We start from the raw sequence: 17,877 nt of genomic DNA on the forward strand, positions 1-17,877 counted from the left end.
TATGTGAAGTAGCCAAACATCATTTCATTAATAAGCTTGTTTGGAAATCTGAAATTCAAAGAATAACATCTTCTTTTCATAAGTTAACAGTTTAATTGCTATCAATAAACTTCTTCAGTTTCCTGCACTGCACAGTTCTGACCGTACTGTGAGCTTTCCATGCTTTTGTTAATCCCAAAATGTGCCCATCAGATAAAATTTTCTATTTGGATAGCACTTCTTGTCTTTCCAAAGTTGTTCATAACTCTGGAACATAAGCTTTAAAATGCCAAGTTACTAAGATGTCTCTTTATCTGAGTGAATGCGTCCTCAGTTAAAGCAGTAGTCCCTTACTTTTCAAAGACTGCCCTGAGAGAAACCAGGAAGAAATTAAAGATAAACATGAGTGAATTACAATAATCAACTGAATGTATCTCAAAGGTGATCTCAATGCATTTTGATTGCATAATTTAATTTAATGCAAATTTTATAAATCACAGACCCTTGGTTAGAATAGTTTTCAGAGACTTTGCTTCACTTCTGTAGCAGTTTCAGGCCTAACTCCTGCTTGAAGTCATTAAAATTCATCTACACAAAACAGTTTTGCATCTCCACAGGGACTCAAAGGGATCATTTTAACAGAAATACCAGCTGAACAGACTTCAGGGCTCCTCTGGTGTCCTCGAAGGTCCAAATATAAAAAGAAAAATCTGTACCCATCTAAGAGAACTGGTGTAGTACAAATGGATAATATGCAGAACTGTGATTCCTTCAGAAGACCACAGACATTTGTTCTAGAATGAAAGCAGGATTTTTGCCTTATTTAGTATTTCATCAGAACAGAAGATAAACAGTAATCAGGTAAAATATGAGACATGAGAAGACTAGGTGTTAAACAAGTCAGACTGTACATAAGACAATGGTTGTCCCACAAGCAACAGCTTCTTTGTCTCCTGAATAGACAATGACTCATCTCCTCAGCCTGAGAAAGTGTCATAAGGTTTTGGCCCACTGGCTTCTTCAGACCAGGTTGTAACAGTAGCTTGCTGTTCTCTGCGAGGGCAGTCATCAGGTTAGTCCTCTTCTATCTAGTCTACTCTTTTCATAAGGGGTGTTACAACTTAGTTATCCCTAACTATTTAATTAACAAATTTAATTGAGAGGGGAAGGAGGCGACAAACTGATTAATAGGTCATTTGATCACACAGCTTTTACATTCCCTGAAAAGTAAGCTAAAAGAATCACTGTAGGATGTAGTTCACCCTAGCATTCAGGACTTTAACAGCAGTTTGAATTTCAACAAGCAACTCCAAGCCACTATCTTCCTACTCAGGAAAGTTTCTTTAAAGGCAAGTCAAGCTTCTACAATGCTATTCAAACATGACAATTTCCAAACCAACACTCCAATTCTCAAAATTCAAATTCAAAATTTAAATAAATTTTAAAAAATCAAATTGGGCCCGTCTAGTCTGGCTAAAGCCTAAAGGGAAAATACTACCTAAAATATGGTAGCAAGATCAAGTTTTTGCTGAACCTCTGGGGGAGATTTGTGCTGTATTGGTGCTGTAAGTGTTTGCGTTTTATAGACTGAGGAGCAAACACTAAGTTTAGATTGATTTTACTTTATGAAGTGCTGTTAGTTTCCATGATGGATGCACTCGACCCTCTGCCTTAACCAAGGCAGCACTAGTTTGGTACAGGCTCCAAAGGAGGTAAAGGCCTGAGCCATAGCTGGGCCAAGAACTCCTCTAGGAAACCCATAAAAGAGCAGAGTGAACAAAGAAAGTTGTGGGTACAAGGATTCTCATGCATATCTCTCCCCTTATATGCAGTTTGACTACAAGCCAACCACTTTATCCCATAAATACGACAGCCTAAGTGAGCCTTCTTTGAGCTCTCTCTGCTAGGCAGCGCTGTTGCACGGCAGTGATCTGCCCTTGAGCTGGGACGCCTCTCAAGGTTGCTCCTCAAGGCAGAGAGATATTTTACCAATGACAGATCATTGGATGAGCTTAAGTTGAGTTTTATCTGAATGGCAACCAGACTGCACTCCAGGCAACTCTTCCCTTGAGCAGAGACGCCTCTCAGTGTTAAGAGATATTAGTTATTTAGTTTAAATAACTAAGTTTTCAATAGAATGAATCACTTAGAGTTATAATGTTGTGTGATTTAGTATGCTGTTTGCTTAGCTTTACTTACTTCACAAGTAGCTAGATTTGCTGAAGCCTTAGGCTGCACGCTGTAAATTTCCACTTAGATTTACTGAACTTGCCCCTACTTAGTCAAAACAGGGGCCTCCAGAGCCAGCGTAAATCAGAAGAAAAGGAGGTTTCAAGGCTACAACTGTCAACAGCACCTGCAACTAGACAAGATAATGAATGGCCTGTCTGAAGACAGTGAAGCAATCCAATAAAGTGTCAAAGGTGTCAGAAGAGCTCAGGCCAGAATCACCATTGGACCAAAGGGCACGTGGAAGGCACGTGAAGAGAGTGCATGAAGGGTGAGTGAATAGTCTGCAAAGGTATAATTGCCTGAGGATTTCTTTGTTCGGGTCCTTCTCCCCCTCTCTGGAGGCCCCCAGCTCAAGCTGATCCTGCTGCTGTATCACTCTATTATATTATTTATTTTTATAAGACTCAGTGGCTGAGATTCTGCTTTGGGAAACCCTAAACTTTGGAGTGAACTAACACCACACACCTGTATGGTTGCTAAGTGAATATGGAATAAGCATGCTGGAACTTTGAAATCTTAGCTAAGTGATATACAGGATTGAGTGTGCACATATAATCCTTTTGACATAAACCATTGACCAAGTCTGGGACTAGGAGTAGATCCAGCCACACCTAGGCTCCATCAGGAGTTTAGGAGATCCATTCTGAACCTCATGTCTCAACGAGAGGGTCTCCCTTACCTTTTTACACCTTCAATATCTGTGTAAATCGTTCAAAACTGATTTTAGCTCAAATTTCCTTCATGCAGTAACAGAGTGAACCTTGGCATCGAACTCTGTTAAGTCACTTTAAGTGATCATAAATCAGGATCCGTGACAAACTTGGCAGGATCATAAAACACTCATCTGCAACAGTCTCCCATCTTCTCAGCTGAGCTGTATGTCTTTAGTTAACCTCATAATTATACAGGCAGGGAAAAAAAGGTTTTGCTTTGGTCTAGAAAAATATGAGACTACTGAAATGGTAAGATAAATTTAAACGTTAAAGAGAAAATATTGCCTCTTTCTAAGTGTAGCACTCAGTTCATATATTTATCCTTCCACAAAAAAAAAATGGAATTGCTTATTTCTTGCTGTCAAAAATTTATCAGACTTTATAGTTGTAAATGTAGTTACCTGCCCAATATTTCCTCTGTAGAAAACCAAAATTAAATTATTTCTTTAAGAGTGAAATGGGTTCTTTGGAAGTTCACAAACATACACTCCTGTGCTGTTTCAAGTACTTTTAGTACTTTGATCACATGCTTTCTCAAAGGTTTATCAGGTGACTACAATTTGTTAGCACTTCACAAAGGTGCTACAAGATAAAGTCGAGGATATTCAGTGGGTTTATTGCAGCAATACTTGCTCCTGTTGACTTTTTTCCCAAATGTTCAACATTCAGTTGCTCCAGGAAAAGCTCTTTCGTTTGCCTTAAGACTCATATTTTACTGTGGTAAAATGAAAGACAATATCTTTCTTGTGCTGTAAACAGCTATGGAATTGCAAACAACTCCAATTCACCCAAGGAATGCTGTGTTTTAATAATATTTAATCCCAAGTAAATGTATCAAGGGATTTATTTAATGTGAAATCTTTAAAAAGCTATTTCCTTAAGAAGCGTAATTCCTATCTTTTTCATGAAACAGGTTAGTGGTTTTAGCATAAAATCCATTATAAGCTCATTGGTTTGTAGTCCAGTCTGATTTCACCATGAAATTTTTTAGATATTGTTTCTTGACATTTTTTAGTTATAAACAATATAAACCAGAAGTTGATTATATGATTTCTCTAGAGAAACTAGTCTCTATTTTCTAAATGCTGTAATTCTTTCTGGGTCAGATACATATTGCTCATAAAATCATTTCAAATAATAGTTCATATCATAAATCATATGAAAATACTAACATTTTTAGAGAAGTGATTCCTACCTGTATATTGCATAGTTGCCCTCAGAACACACGGTCTGAAGAAAATCTGGAGATAATGAAAGTGGTAGTAAATGCATTCTTAGGAATACTGTATACTTCATACCAAACACTTATTTATGGTGTGGGCCAGATCCAAGATAGTAGAAAAGAAAATTAATAGCTATTTTCTGGCAGGAGAGTTTACTCCATTATTATGCACTGGATATCACAACAAAGGAGGGCTGTTTCTATTTGGGCTCTCCCAGTGAATTGACAAGACATTTGGCTGTCATCCTTAAAATTTTTGGGTATACAAAACCAGGCTTTGCAATAAATATTTACATTTGTTGTTTTATATAAAGAACTGTGCCAAGACCAAATGAGAAAAAGGCTTTAAACCTTCAAAAATTTGAAGCAATATTTAGCTTTTCTCAATTTAAAGCATGCCTTTCTTTTAACTGTATTTGTGCTTCTCATTTGGGAATTCATAGCAAGATCAAACTATCTGAGGCTTTTAACATAATGGAAAAGAAATTTTGGAGGCTGCCATGGAAAACAGGTTATTATCCTGTGAACTTGTTTTCTACCCAAGATTTTATAAAGTTTCAGAAGCTTAGGTGGATATTTCAGGCCTCTTCAGTGAGGATATTTTGTACGGAAATGATAATACCTATCAAATATGCCTCATTTTAAGGGTTTGGGTATTTTAAACAGTGGCTGGTATGAAATCTTGAAGTGAGATTTGTATTTATTTATTTATTAAAGAGGATCACAACCCAAGTAAAGCTACGTTGCATTCACGTGAAGCTACTACTGAGAAATGGAAAAGATGGCAGTAAATGTAGCTATAGCATTTCCTGCTTTTTTCATCAGCCTGTAAGGGTCAGAGAGTATGGGGGTGAGAGCAGTGGATTCACCTGGAGTGCCCAGCTCAGGGCTAGGTAGTGCACTGCTATATTACTTCCCTAGGTTTCATATTTCCACCAGCTGTGACTGTACAGGGAAGTTGTGTCAGGATAAGAACTAGATAAATGTGTCACTCAGGAGCCAAAGTTTGATTGTTTAGTATTAGAGTATGGCATTAATGCATCCATATAAGGAAGAGATGTACACTTGATATTCTAACCTGTTTTTCAGGCTACTATGCAAAAGCGGCTATCTGATAGCTGTCAGTGTTATAAATTCTTTGAACAGCAATAGTTCGAGCAAATTTAGAGAACTGCAATAAACCAGCTTCATCTTATGGCAGTTTTAATACTTGATAGAAGCCCAGAGCACTGGAACAATCAAACTAGAAAAATCTGATCTCCTCTCTGGAGTGACTTATCTGGCAATGCTTGGACAACCTGACCTAATTTCAGCAGGCCTTCTTGCACTCATGCTAATATGAAATGTGACAAGAGGACTTAAAAACTATTCCTGATAAAATCTCAGGGGCAAAGGGTGGCTTGTGTCTGTATCGTATCTCATTACCCCAGCAGGCAGCTCTACAAACTGAGCTGTTTTAGCTGGAATCCAAATGACTCATCACTTTAAAGACAATGATGATGCTAGCATAGATTTAAAGCATGCATTCTATAGTAGCTTGAAACATCCCCTACGGCCTGTAAAGGAGATGACCGTTTGTAAATAAGAGTGCATATTTATACTGTTAATGCTTTCCTTTTCTCTTAAAGATTTGTGATAATTTTTCCGAAAATAGTTCATCTAGATGAAAGACATATGAAGAGTTTTTTTCAAGAATAATTGATTGTTTTAAATGATTACTAAAATGGCTAGAGCTTGCATGGTCTTCACCTCAATTCAGAGCTCTCCTATAGGAGTTTATTGATCAAAATAACATATAAGTTATCCCAGATGGATGTTATTCATCTGGTAAAGGTGTAGTCATCTAGGAAATCTGATGTGACAGAGAGCTGCTGCTGCTGCTGATTATTCTAGCCTGTTTGATAAGATATCTTTTATTAGACTTGATTTACATTTATGGAGTTGAAATAAAATACCGCCTTTTCAAAAAGTTCTGCCTAGACCTGGTGGAGTACAATGTGGTTGTCTGTCACACCACTGGTAACATGGGTATGATGTTTGCAAGTCTCAGGAGAGTTTTGTTGCTCACAAGTAACACTGGTGAAATGTTGTTTTTGGAAATGTTATTATACGTAGCGTTTTTACCAGCAGCACTCTTGTGCATGAGACTAGTGCTGTTAGAATTGTGTTCACAGCATCATTGTTAATCTGAGAAGCTTCCATGACTGCTACAACCCATATATGCTTAAAATAACCCGGATGCAACTTCTGTAAGGCTCTAGTAATAAAATCCCCAGGTAGAAGTGCATTGATAACACAAATAAAATCAGAATAAATACCAGAGTACAAGCGCATGGAACAACATGGAGTAACAAGGAAAAACATGGAACATCACAGAGCAATGGAGCAACTGCTGCTTTGATGAAAAGGTAGGAGCCACCAGAGAGCAGACTGTGGAATTTTAGCCTCAAGAAAGTCATCAGATTTATTAGGCAACAAATTGTATTTTCATTCTGTATGATAGTTTCAACGGTTATTGGATCAAACAGTTTCAAAATCATAGATACTTGATTGGTTGTTACTCAATATGCCAACCTGGTAGGTACATATAAGCAGCCATTAGATAAATCTTAAACTCTGAAACAGAGAATCATACTTCATCTCTGTCAATGAACCTTGATTTTTGATTCTGCTCCTCCTATAGCTAAAACTTTTTCCATGGTACCTGTCAGCACAATGTAGCTTTTTGACATTTTGATCTTTTTCTAATCGGGAGGTACAGCTCTAAACATGTTTTTCTTTTAAACGTCATGAAAAGCAACCGAGGAGCTTAGAAGCAAAGGTCTCTTGGCATATACATACTTACTAGAGTGAAATGTAATTAGTCATATAAGCCAACATTTTAAAATCCTTCCAAAATAAGATTAATTACCAGATGTTCCAGGAACTTTATCATCAATCCAGTCAGGCCTGATGTCCTTGCTTTGTGGTATATGTGGTAGTTGCCTTTTTGGCACTGTATATTACTTCCTGGAGGGCTTCAAGGGCTGCAGTTACATAGCTTTTTGCATGAACTGATTTTACGGCACGCAATTTTAGGCTACAGGAAATATGAGAAGTCTGTATGGTTTCTCTTGATTATAGTGCAATCTGGAAAGTACCACCACAGGAGTCTAATCTGCCTTTGCTCTAAATGCATGGGGATTAGTGCTTACAGAAGTTGCATGTGAGACTCACTCACAGTATCCAGAGAATAGCTAAGCATCACTTCCCATTCATGAAATCCTGCTGTGTTTATCTTAGGGCATTTTGACCTCATAGTTTCCATGTATGTAGTCATAGCCACATGGAGCAATCTTCAATTAAACCATTTCCCCTCTAAAACAATAAGGAAAATAAACACTATAAACAGAGGTGCTCTGAGAGCCCTGCACTTAGCTCACCTGTGAGTTTCAGCATGTATCCCACTATAGCCAAGGATCACGCAGGCTGCAGCCATGAATCAGAGCTAGTGTTACAATAGCTGGCCAGCACAGAAGAAGCATGTTTGCAGCAGGGTAGACCACAGTATGTGCCAGCCACCTGAGTACTACCAGCTTGCTCAGGCTGAATTTACAGCCCTTGCTGAACCCCGCTGCTTTCCTGTTATCTGTGCTGGCTCACTTCGGCCGTTTGCAGTCCAGACTTCTGGCTGCCCCGGGACGTGCCGTGAAACACCTTCACACACTGTGCTAAACCATGTTGTCCCAGACCAGTTGTTCCACAGCAGGCTTTCATTTACCCTTGGCTTCATAAATCTTTGTGGATCAGCAGTGGTGTTTCAAAACCATTTTGAAGCAGGGGAGAAGGTGATGAAATAATTTGGATTTCTAATTTGCAGTTAATTCGCTCTTAGCAAAGCCACTGACTGACAAATATTTAACAATTCATATGTTTTTTGCTAGAATGCAAGGACTCAATCTATCTGCAGAAGTAATTATTCACAGTATTAACAACATCTTGGGGTATTTTTACAGAGAGCAATGTAAGTTGATATAGAGATTATGAAAATGTGTCTTGACAAGGCTGGTACTTGTTAATCATAGGTCCCATGGAGAACTGTAATTTCTTACTGACAAAGATACGAAGAAATTTCAAAGATCATGCGGCCCCCAACCATAACACCTAACAAACAATGAAGGGTGCTGATTGTACTTCTGCGGCAGCACAGCCTCAGGGCTTCACACTTTATGAGGACTTACAGCACTGCTCTGATACCAGTAAAATTAGACAATTTAGTAGTCCACAGCCTGTCCATGTTAACAACATGATTTTCCTATTGCTAGCCTGGATGTCTAAGTGAAGACTAAAACTGTTTGAAAAAAATTTTATATTCTATAGAAAACAATAGCTTTTCAACAAATAATGCTTCTGTCTGTGCTTTCATTTTTCAAGTCTTACAGGCTGCTAATATTTTTACTTTACCAGCAATTCTTTTTTTTTTTTTTCTTTCTTTCTTTTCCTTTTTTTTTCACCAGACTTGGCCTTGGACCACAGACAGATGAACCTGGGCTAAAAGTTACAAGTGGAATTTACTATATGCTTTTGTCAATCAAGTTGGTCAGTCAAATCTAGTCCTCCTTTTTCGTACAAAGTATAAACACAGTTACAAGTAAATTCATTGAATTATTCTGAACATGTTTGATTTCACTTGTTCAGGTGATGACAGTGGTTAGGCAGCAAACAATTTTAACATACTAAACCTTGAAAGACTTGGTTTTGGTTTTTGGTGGGAGGTGTTTGTTTTTAAAATAAACTGGTCCTATACACTTGTTGCACATGCTGTTGCAATCTGATCATTAACTTTCAATGTAACACAGTGATACTTCTAACTGTCTGAGCTCTGAAAATATAATCAATTTTTCATAATATTGTACCTGTTATTTAAGTTTATTCTTAAGTACTCTCCTTACTGAAGCATATGTTTAGCAAGGAAGATGTGGAAATATTAATGAATGCTGTATGTTACTTCACACTGATGGGTTGCAATACATCACTTTACCGCCTGTAGAAAGAAAACTTTTTAAGAAATTTTTTTTTAAAGGAATTATTTTTAAAACATTTTGCATTTATATTTTTTGTACTTGTATGTTACATTTACAAGCAATCTATCTTTTTAATAATTATGTTGATCATCATTAAAAATATGTATGTGCATAAACCAACTGAACATATAGTAACTGTGCTGAAAGTGTTTTGGTTTCTGTTTTTAAGGATCTTTTGGTTTATAATCTGATACTTGTTTTATTACCCAAAAAACACAAAAGGACATTTTTAGGCATGCAATATCAGCTTTACCACTTATGGTATCAGTTTACCATTTGTGTTTTCAATACTTTTTGACATATTATTTATTCTGGTTTGAGTTGGATTTTTTTGTTTGATTTGACAATCAGATTGGATTTCCTCTAAAAAGATGTCATGTAGTATCTCTGAAATTTAAGCTATTTCTAAAATGTAAGGTCTGATCTAAAAATAGGATTACTCTAATAAAACATGATCTGAATTGAGGTTCCACAGTAGTAAAGAGTAAACCTGAAAAGCTCTGCTGGGGTGCCAAGTGATCTCAGAGGCACTCAATTCAATGGACGTCATATTTCTTTTTCGAGTTACACCTGGGAGCAAAGACTAGGTAACCTTTTTCCCTAAGAAACATTTATAAGGATTCTTAGACCCACATTATTTATCTATAGGACCATATGTAACCATAACGAACAGTCTGTTCTGAAAACAAGGTTTCCTGGGACTAGGAACGAAGGGAAGAGTAAATATTAGTTTTTAATCTAACAGTTGAATATTCCAAGAAGATGGAAATATCCTGAAATTTGATTCCTGTTCTTAAAGGACATTTTAATTCATCCAATTACTATTTTGGTTAAAAAGCTAGAATAGTCTCACCTTGGAAACATTTAACAGTTCTGTACTTCTTTTTTCTGATCTGTAAGTTATAATTTCACTGGCTTATTATACTATTATTTCTAATCAACATTACATATAAAAATGTTAAAAAAAAAAAGAGATTGCATTTAAATTATACAGTGCAAAACAATTAACAAAATGATTAATTCTATCAGACATTCAGGATAATGAAAGCATTAAATGTACTGGAACACATACTTGTGCATGAAAGACACCTATCTTGAAGTTGGTTTTCCCTTTCTAGTTGAAGCATGGTGGCAAATGTAGAAGACTGGTGAACTCTCTTACACACACAGAATGTACCTATGCAAATGAAGAGGTTATATATAAACACTATACTGGATTGTGGTAAATAACCTTTTATTGCAGTTGCAAACAGCAACATGAATGCTGATTAAACAGAGTTTATAGACAGTTATTGCACAACAGCATATGTGCAATCCAAGAAAAACAGAGCAGACTGAGTTATGTAGTGAACTGAGGGTACAGTGTGGAGTAGCATGCATTTTGACAGCAGCACTTTATGAGGAGCACTTATGAGCAGCACCTAATTTGTTTCTGAAGTCTCAGAGCAAGAAGGATATAAGAAGCTTCTTTCTTCTACATGATCTTCATGTTCTGTATTCAGCTTGCATTGCTAATTGGCAAGAAAGGCATATAAAAGACCTTACTACAACTTTAACCTTGTTTATTTAGGGGAAAAAAAAAAGATTATCTGGTATACTTACACTGTCAAATGTTCCTAGTAAAAGCCTTTAGTTTACACTAGTGGCTGAACAAACATTGCAGTCAAACTAATGCTTCTTCCAGAAAGAACTGCACAGCAAATGAAGTTGGAATCACCGAATGGGTGACCACCCCCAGCTGGCCACTTTGCTGCTTTAGGACATTGCTGCCTCAGCAAAAAAGATGGCCAAATGGCTATTTTACTGGTTGAGGAACTATTGCACTCAACGTACGAGTGAGAACTGAGAATTAATCTTGTTTTAAATTAGCATACTGGATTTGAACCAGCAGGAGTTTAGGAGTTGATTCATGAACAATAGTTTGGCTGCAAACAGCTAAAATTTTGGTTCTGACTATCTCACTGTGTTTACTGTCATTGTTTCCTTTATGCTGGGTGACATATACAACAAAACTGAATAAAACAGTATTGGTTTTGGTAAAAGCATGCAGTAGCGATTTTTCTCAAAGAAAACCACCTCACAGTGGACTAAACTGCAAATCCCTGAGCAGTTAATGAGATTCACTGATAAGTAATTCTTATGACATTGGCCATATTACTTATGCAAGTAGCCATTCACCAATGTATAATTCTGTTGTTAGGAGACTTACTCTAATACACAGTGTTGGCTTTTTTTCATGTGTGTTTGATCTATTCTAAATGTTTTGTGTCAACCTGTAGAAACGAAAACATATTTTTGGTATGTGTTGAATAGTAGATGAACGTTTGGAAGATATAAAAATATTTACTGCAGTAAATATTTAATTAGTTTGTGTAAAGTGCTTTGGAACACTTGCATGAAGTAAGAATTGCGTTAGTGTTTATAAGTCATACTGAAATATATCCAATGCAAAAGTAAACTCATTGTTTGTGATTCTGACATCCAGTTAAAACTAGTGCAGAGCACTTTGTAACTCATGAAAGGTTCTGTGAAGCTAATAAAGCTACTTACGTGAATGATTTTCAGGACTCCTTTTGGTGTCCTTATATACAGCTCATCCACAAATCTAGGAAAACTAGGGCTTAAATAATAGATGAACATGAATTGTTCCCTTTTTTGATGCTTTTGTCTTCAGGTGGGCATGAAAACTTGCACTGCAGTCAGGAGTCTAGTAGTGAGGGCTGGGGTTCAGGTTTGCATCTGAATTTGCTTTTCTTACCACTACAACATGACTAAATTGTCCCCCAATTTCTCTAGCCAAATGGGGATGTCAGCAAATGAACAGGTGATCCTGCTGAGAGGTAGCTCAGCTAGGAAGCCAACAAGATTAAAGTTTTATTTGGAAAATACCATATGACTTCGGCAACCTTCACATATGTCTTTATGTAACTCTAAAACTAAGTTAATTTTACGTAATATGAATGTCAAGCACCACTTAAGCAAGCTATGCATTAAAATTGTGTCTGACTGGTTATTTTGGGGGTCTGAAATATATCTATCTCACTAAAACCATGTTAGAAGAAAATAACAGACTTTGATGATGGAGTTTCTCTGCTTTTGTGAGCTCTACAGTGATTCAGTCATGGGGAAACACAGACTAATGTGTGTTACTGTGAAAGCTGCAACATTGGATTTAGAAGATGTTTATTTTTGTGGTAGGGTAATCTGAGTATCAACTTTAAAAAATTAAGATGTATCTTATTTTACAGATTCTTTTTTAATCTTGGCATTGGTTAATATGACACTCAAAAAATTTTTTTATGTCCTCATTGACTCGTAATATAGAACCAGTCTACAGGTACTAGTCTACCAATAAATAGCTTCAATATTCTTGTTCTTACAGTAACTCCTGGTTCAAGACTTCATGAGATCTGGGTGAATAAACAGATACATGCTGACTATATTTTAAAAAAAAAAAAAAAAAGGAAACAAAACAACTGGATGAAATTGATTTGAATATTGCCCAACCAAAGGCTGTAAAATCTCATCCTGAATTTATTTTGTTCTCAGGAAAAATCATTTAATGTACAGAAAAATTACTAATTACCAAAGACAATGATGTGCTTCCATTCTCGAGTAGGAAATTTTTTAAGGCTTTCCTCATTATCACTGTCTGAAATGTATTTTTCTTCCTGTTGTGCTAGAATATGCTCCACACATCTCTGTAGAATTAGGACTCTGGCTAACAGGCTGCTTCTTTAGTATTTGTTGCCATGGAGCTGCCTCTGCCTATTGAATTCACCTGGGCGGACTTCAGATGGCACACTGAAGTTGATTCGGTCTGTCACTAACATGTGTCTCCAATGACCACAGAATTTCATAAAGGCTATAAGAAAAAGCAAGTCCTGCTCAGTTTTCCTATTAGGGGATAGTTTTAAGTAAAATTAAAGGTTCATTTTTTCATGGGATGCTTTGTGACATCATTGATAGCCTGACATTCCCTCCTTAATAGAACAACGCTTTGTCATTATTGCTCTTTGCTGCCTTTTCCGAAATACCCATTCAGGAAACTAATCCAAGAGCAAACATGGATGTGTGGCTTTCACTTGGAGCAGCAGCTCCTGCGTTACCCAGCAGGAGTAGTACGGCATTGTTTGATTTTTAATGTCTGAGTGTCACACGCTTGGACATCAATACATTAGCTGTTGGTTTTTAATAGATCGTTTTAAAAGTTGATGCTTTCCTATTATTTTTATCAGTCTAACTCCGTCATGCAAAAAATATATAGTATGTCTATTTCAAGCTGTTTTTCCTGTAAAATAGACCAGGGCAAAATTGAAGGTAAATTTGTTTTCTTAGCATCTAATGATATAAAGAAACCATCCATATTTGAGAAACATATCATAGAAAGTACTTGAGAATGTAATTTAAAATACATGGTTTCAAAATAATATTGAAGTAGATATTTAGCTACAAAATGTAGATTAAATCCTACTGATGCTTGCCACGGTTTTTTTCTTTGCACATGACTAGGAAAAAAATGTTGCTATTAGGCTTCTGGCATTTTTTTCTACAGAAGTCATATGGGATACCATTGTGATGTTGCAGTAAAAACTATCATCTCAGCACAAACTTGATTCTTAGGTTTTCGAAGGACACTTCAAGGATGTTATTTTAATAAAATGTAGGGCAGCACAGAATCTGAGGGGAAGATGGTGAAGTCTTATACACTGTTTCATGTTTCAGGTGGACAAATGTTTCTCAAAAATTTACTCTGGAAATAGATAAGATGGTTTTGATGGCAGTTAATTGACTGTGGCTAATACAGAATTTACATCACAGTATTAATGTGACCGCTGATACCTTATTTTTCAGAAAAATTTTTCTTATGAAACTTGAAGGCTGCTAAAGCTTTGTTGAAAATAGCTTTCTTACAAAATGAGAACTTCAATTTTGCTAAAGATTGGGGAGAAATTGTGTAAAAGAGGCTTAGCAGTAAGGGAGAAAAAGGAGGAACAAACAAAAGCTTGAAGACTTGTCTTTCCTCACCCTCCTTTTGCTGCATAAACTCAAAGTATTTACCAATAATTACTTTTCAGAAGCCAAACTGATGTTATTCTGGACTAATGTTTTCAAAACTGATGCTGATTGGAGTTTGATGTTTATAGTTAAGCTGCTGTAAGGGCTGGTGTGCTGCCAGGAAGGAATTCCTGTAACCCTGCTCTAAACTGTGTATTCCTGCTGTCCCCCCTTTCCCCTTTCCCCCTGGCAGTTGCACTTACCGGACTTCATGGTAAGATGGCTCATTGAGATAAAGCAGCAGAGAATTAACCCTATATAAAAGTATTTAATTTTCCACTACATTTCACTTTTAATTCTTGAATGGGTTCCCTCATGCTCAGAGAAGCACAAAGGGTGTGCAGTGGAGGATCAGGTTAGCACAGCCAAGGCGAGGAGAGAGGGAAGTGACTTCTGGCAAACGTTCACTTTTAAAATTGACTTGATGGTAATGTGGAATTGTGCCATCAGTGATCTGCCCTTCAGATCTGTGCATGTATAAATTGGCAAAGAATTTGTAAACTGTTGTAATACTCTTTAGGTGTGTTAACTCTGCCAACAGCCTTGGTAATGATGAGTTAACTGTCAACCATGTTGATGGTTTTGCAATACTCATACAGATTAGAGGTTGTCATTGTCTTTTCTTACACCATTTATTGTGAATGAAGTTTTGCTTCCATTACACAAATAAGTGATTGTCGGGCGGAAAAAAAAATGTTTTCCCTAAAGCAGAAAAGCCCAAGCTGAGTACAGGGCTTAATGAACGGTAGAGGAAGGCCAACCTCAAGGACCTGAGACAAGCTCGGATGCCATCCTTGGACACAGGCCGCACAGTCTATTAAAAGCTGTCTCTCATGTCAGTAACTCACATGGGCTAAGCATATTTGTGGGTGAGAGTGCCATAAAGCCTTTTTGTGCTCTCGTGATTCAAGTATTTAATAATAAGAGAGCAATAATGCTATAAATAGGAACACCATAGTTGGTAAAGACTGGGGATACAAAAGGAGATATGTGGTCTCAATTATGACAGGAGGGCAAAGAAAAAGGAAAGAAAATATCAGCTGAAACCAGCAACTTCCGCAGACCTGCTTAATCAAACATGAACTTTGTATACAACCCATCGACAACAAAATTGCCTCTCAAAGTGAATAGCTTGCGAGCAGGAGCGTGCCTTTTTTGGTCACGTTTTGCAAAGGGATGAAAATATGTGCTTAGAAGGTGTTGTAGCTTTTGCAAGTATTCCTGTGCATTAGGAGCATTTTTGCCAGTGTTTGTATCTTGCTCATATATTCCATCATGTAGAAACCTTGCTCCTTCCAATCCTGTGCATGTGTGTGTCCCGAATATATTGTAACAATATCAATCAAGGTTTTGCTGCGTGGCACCTATATCCTAAAAAATAAAGTATAATAAACACAAGCTGGAAGAATGGATCAGTTCATTAAATCCAGTCAGGCGGTGTTATGCTCTGATACAGACTGATAATAGATTCATAAGTGAGCCTGTCTGGAGTGGTTTTGTTCAGACTTGTTGTGTGAAAGATAAAGTACAAAAATAAGAGGAATCTCTTTAGTTTGCACTTGTGACAGCCAGCTTCCAGTTTATCACTAGAGAAGAAGAACTATGTCTGTTCTGAGATATTAAATCCAGGTAACTGAGTGAATTCTTGTTTTCACAATATTGAAATTCTAGCTACAATGCATTTTAAGCAGGAGGTGGCACAGCATAATAGATGGCCAGCATTTCTTTTTTAACTGATATTCCTAAAGAAATTTGCTGTATCAGGGCTTTAAACATATGCTCAATTAGTAGTTTCATAAGAGTCATTCTAAGCTCACTGTCCTATATTTATGCAAGTTTTTAATGATCTGCCTTGGGCCTAAGTTATTAGCTTTTAGTTGCATTTGCACAAATGTCAGCCAACCATCCTAGGCCTATTTTTGTCACATTCAGGTGACAGTTATGGACTAAATCAATCCTGTACTCACTGTACATGTGTGCAAAGGTTAGGACATGGTGCTGACACAACATTCTTATATTGGTGGTAAAGGACAGTTAAACATGCAAAGTAATGCAGTGGTCCTTGCTCTAAAGGAACCTCTAATCTCTCACACAATAAAAAAAGCTATTTTTTGGCACCCAAATCAGGTTATCTTTTTTGTCAGCCTAAGGTTTTGAGTTTGCTTGGGTTTTTTTTTTTTGGTTTTTTTTGTTTTTTTTTTTAAAAAAAAAAAAAAACAGACAAACCAGCTTATCTTTTCTTCTGGTCTTCTAACATTTACATGTTCAGAAAAACCCAAATAAGCATGCACAACACCTCTCCATTGCAGATAAAAGTGTAAAAAAAAAAAGCAGCAGAGTGGTTTTCTGCTGAGAAGTGGTTAGGCATAGCAGGTTGTTTTCCCCTTGAGAAAGAACGAGCAATTTGGAATCTCTGCATATTGTTTTTACACATTGACCCTTAACCTGGAGCAGATGTGGCCAAAAACAGCATGCAGAGGGATGACTGCATGCGTATGTGTTCAGCTGAAGGATTTTCACTGCACATTTCAAGGTTAGAGAACTCTTCAACTGCTAAACAAAAAGAGTGAAACAGAGTAAGATACAATTATTTTTCTAGGCTAATCTAGCCACTCATTACATCAAGGCAAGCAATGATAATTGCTACTAAAGAAGAGTTAGGTAGAATGTTTTTTCTCAGGAAGAAAAACGAAATAAACTTACTAGGAAGTTGGAGGTGATTAGTGTGGGGGGGGCTTGTTGTGGGTTTTTTCTAGAGAAAACTATACAACACAACTATTTATATTTAACTATTTAAGTCAGTGAGTTCCCTTTTATTTGTGCCTTAAAAACTTCCTTCTCAAGTCCCTGCTTGTTACAGCTCTTGTATGTGTGTATATAAACAAGCAAAACCATTACCTTTATCTTTTTATAAAGGAAAGAAGACAAAGTAATGATAAAAGATATAAGACTCAGCAAACAAAAAATGAACTGCATTTGATATATTCAAGCTCTAATTTATGAGGGAGTAGAAATACCCTTTCAACACAGATACACAATTTATGGTTCTAGAAACTATAATGCTTCCGAAATGATCTCTACTACTCTTAAAGAAGAATGGTATACTTCACAAAAAATGCTATGTTATTTATACACTTTTTACAAACTGAAAAATCCAGAGGGCAATATGAAGGACCACTGTTACATGATTAAAGAAATTCCACTCCCTCCTCTGCATGAGAGAGAATAGGTGATCTCTGATGGCTGCCTGAAAATTTACCAAGTAAATGTACTGAATCACGGTGGATCAAGTGCCTTTCATAGAGAATGGTTTGAAACAGAAGGATAAATGGTTTGAAAGCTATAAAGATGTTAGAAGACAAAGCCAACATCTTTCTATAACAACACCTCGCTTAGTGAACATTAAGAGGAATACTGTGTTTAGGTTCTTTAGTAAATCTTTAATTATGTATTATCCTTCTTTAATTATTATGATGGTCACAAAAAGTAATTCCATTTAAAAAATCTAATTGGAAGTGACAAATAAATCACTACTTCAAGGCCCATATTAGAAGGTGAGGTATGCATTCTTCCCATCAAATGTGTAAAGAGAAAATATCTTCTTGGTTTT

Source organism: Strix uralensis, chromosome 1 (genome assembly GCF_047716275.1).
Source record: "Strix uralensis isolate ZFMK-TIS-50842 chromosome 1, bStrUra1, whole genome shotgun sequence".
NCBI lineage: Eukaryota > Metazoa > Chordata > Aves > Strigiformes > Strigidae > Strix > Strix uralensis.